At 43.6% G+C, this 3,776-nt stretch overlaps 1 pseudogene; it reads left to right on the top strand.

The window, feature by feature from the left end:
• The first annotated feature begins 1,152 nt into the window (after nt 1-1,152).
• Nucleotides 1,153-2,370, top strand: LOC100350835 (small ribosomal subunit protein uS2 pseudogene; annotated as a pseudogene).
• Nucleotides 2,371-3,776: the final 1,406 nt, after the last annotated feature.

Raw genomic sequence — 3,776 nt, 5'->3', positions numbered from 1 at the left:
CACATGAGTTTTCTATATAAAATTAAAAACTAACAAAAATAAATAACTGAAACCAAGTACAATGAAGGTCATGATTAGGCATTACTCTAAAGAAAACATACAGATGGCCAATAAGAACATGAAAATATGTTCAACATCACCAATCATTAAGAAATATAAATCATAAATATACTAAGATCCCAATTCACATCCAATAGGATGGTTGCTACCAAGTAAATAAATAGGAAAATATGAAGTATCAGAAAAAGAGATGGAGAAAATGGAAGCCTTGTGAATTGTTGGTACGACTTTGAGAAGGTAGAGCTGATATGGAAAAATATATTACTCACAAAATTACCATGTTATCTAGCAATTGCGCCTTTGGCTATATTCCCCAAAGAACAGAAAGTGGGTCTTAAGGAGGTATTTGTATATCCAGGTTCATAACAGCATTATTCACAATAAATTAAATGTGGAATCACACAATGTCCATGAGTGAATGAATGGATAAATAAAATATAACACATATATACAATGGAATATTATTCAGCTTCCCCCTTTTCTACATCCTAACACTTGCTTTAAAAGCCCTAGTAAACAGCTTCTTAAGGAGGCACTTTCTTTAAGGAACTATACCCTCCCACTGTCTTCTTTATTTGTCACAAGAAAAGAAAGCTTTTTTCCAGGCAGCTTCCACTTGAGGCTAATATTTGGCAATACCTCGAAATTGCCCCCTTGTGTCTGCTAACAATGATTAAAAAGAAAAGTCAAAGTTACATACACATAAGGAATGCTAAAATATATTTATACAAGGATGCAAAACTGGCAAAATTGGTCCATTCTCCCAGGGCTTAAAGGGATTACATTCCATCAGGCAAAATTTGCATTTCAATGGACAGAAATAATTTGCATTGCTCTCCATTTTCTACAAATTGACATCAATCTGTATGGGGTTATACAACAGCCTAGGCAAAAAACAAAGGCACAGATCATCCAGATGGAAGAGTTGTCAGGACACCCAGGACATTTCAGTCTTTCACATTTTTTCCTCACAATGTACAAATACAAATAACTGAATCTAAAGAGGACAGAGAGCCTTTCGGTGCTACCCGGCAAGGGGTCCATACGGCGTTGTTCTTGATTCCAGGCATAACCTAATGGGAAGCTGTCACAATGTCTGGAGCCCTTGATGTCCTACAAATGAAGGAGGAGGATGTCCTCAAGTTCCTTGCGGCTGGAACCCACCTAGGTGGCACCAACCTTAACTTCCAGATGGAACAGTACAGATACAAAAGGAAAAGTGATGGCATCTACATCATCAATCTGAAGAGGACGTGGGAGAAGCTTCTGTTGGCAGCTCGTGCTATTGTGGCCATTGAAAACCCTGCTGCTGGCCGGCGCCGCGGCTCACTAGGCTAATCCTCCGCCTAGCGGCGCCAGCACACCGGGTTCTAGTCCCGGTCGGGGCGCCGGATTCTGTCCCGGTTGCCCCTCTTCCAGGCCAGCCCTCTGCTGTGGCCAGGGAGTGCAGTGGAGGATGGCCCAGGTGCTTGGGCCCTGCACCCCATGGGAGACCAGGAAAAGCACCTGGCTCCTGGCTCCTGCCATCGGATCAGCGCGGTGCGCCGGCTGCAACGCGCCGGCCACGGCGGCCATTGGAGGGTGAACCAACGGCAAAAGGAAGACCTTTCTCTCTGTCTCTCTCTCTCACTGTCCACTCTGCCTGTCAAAAAAAAAAAAAAAAAAAAAAAACCCTGCTGCTGTCAGAGTGAGATCCTCCAGGAACACTGGCCAGAGAGCTGTGCTGAAGTTTGCTGCTGCCACTGGAGCTACTCCCATTGCTGGCCGCTTCACACCTGGTACCTTCACTAACCAGATGCAGGCAGCCTTCCAGGAACCATGGCTTCTGGTGGTTACTGATCCTTGGGCTGACCACCAGCCTCTCACAGAGGCATCTTAACTGAACCTGCCTACCATTCAGAATCTTCTCTGTGCAACATGGACATTGACAACCTGTGCAACAACAAGGGAGCCCGCTCAGTGGGTCTGATGTGGTGGATGCTGGCCTAGGAGGATCTGTGCATGTGTGGTACCATCTCCCGTAAACACCCCTGGGAGTTCATGCCTGATCTCTGCTTCTACAGAGATCCTGAAGAGATTGAAAAAGAAGAGCAGGCCGCCGCTGAAAAAGTTGTGACCAAGGAGGGGTTTCAGGGTGAATGGAGGCCCCAGCGCCTGAGTTCACTGCTACTCAGCCTGAGGTTGCTGACTGGTCCAAAGGTGTGCAGGTGCCCTCTGTGCCTATACAGCAGTTCCCCCACTGAAGACTGGAGTGCTCAGCCTGCCACTGAAGACTGGTCTGCAGCGCCCACTGCTCAGGCCACCGTGTAGGGGGGAGCAACCACTGAGTAGTCTTAAGCTGCTTGTCATGGTCTCTGAAGCAAACATGGAAATGAGGTTGATGGAAAATAAACACCAGTTTCTACAGACAAAAAAAAAAAAGGAGGACAGAGATAGCACAATTTTAATAAAATAATGTAGTGGAAATTCCAATAATCCCATAGAATAACAATATGGAACCATTCAAAATCAAATGATTGGAGATTTGGGAACTGGATATACAAGCTGTCCAAATTTCTCTACAAGATGAAGGGCAAGAACACAGAGAGATATAGTGATCATACTCACCCCCCAATTTAAATATGCAGAATTGGTAGTGAACAGGAATAGAATGAGGCATACTGCTTGAGAAAATACAAGCATTTTGGAGGGACAGTTATCTCTACTTTTCCAAATAACAGCAAAGAAATTTATTTTGGATAGTGAGACTAAAGGAAGGAATCTCAGAATAACACAGGCTAATGATCATTCTAATGTATTTACCATGATACTCGGACCAACATGTAGCCATATTCTTAACAGTAATCAGTCCTAACTTACTAATCAATTGTGTTCAGACCCAATGAGTTTGTCTTAAAGTATTTATAGTGAGATGAGGATCTCTTTCATTGAGCCTTACTTGGCTCTTTGGTCCCAATATTAAAAAAAATATTCTGACATAAGGAAAATGAATAAAGGATGATTTTCATATCATGACTTAATGTTGTTTATCCTGTGCTTACAATTCATATCTAGTGGTATCCTGATAATTCTAGGAGTAAAGCATCAGGATGTGAGACAAATTAGGGCATAGAAAGACTAAAAAGACAGAGCTTATTGTTCATAACTATGAAATTTTGTTTTTTAATTTCACAGGTAGAGTTATAGACAGTGAGTGAGAGAGACAGAGAGAAAGATCTTCCTTCCATTGGTTCACTCCCCAAATGGCCGCTATGGCTGGGGCTGTGCTTATCCGAAGCCAGGAGCCAGGTGCTTCCTCCTGGTCTCCCATGTGGGTGCAGGGCCCAAACACTTGGGCCATCCTCCACTGCCCTCCCAGGCCACAGCAGAGAGCTGGACTGGAAGAGGAGCAACCGGAACTAGAACCTGGCACCCATATGGGATGCCGTTGCTGCAGGCAGAGGATTAACCAAGTGAGCCACGGTGCTGCCCCTATAACTGTGAAATTTAAGGGGAAAATGTCTAAGAGAAATCTAAGGGTACAAACTGGTGTCAAGCTTGCAGATCATGCCAAATTTGTATCTTTTGGATTATAGCTTCTTTTGTCTAAAAGATGACAGTATCCAGTGCTGTGGCATTTAACATCAGGAAATGAGGCTTGGTCACAGATGGGTTTTCATGCTTCAAGGGAACAAATTCTTAAATTTAAATAACTATGAGAATAATTACATAGTTTG

Source organism: Oryctolagus cuniculus, chromosome 8 (assembly GCF_051225735.1).
Source record: "Oryctolagus cuniculus isolate XC-2025 breed Fujian yellow rabbit chromosome 8, ASM5122573v1, whole genome shotgun sequence".
Lineage (NCBI taxonomy): Eukaryota > Metazoa > Chordata > Mammalia > Lagomorpha > Leporidae > Oryctolagus > Oryctolagus cuniculus.
Note: the sequence above shows the minus strand (reverse complement) of the source record. Positions and strands in the feature narration are given on the sequence as shown.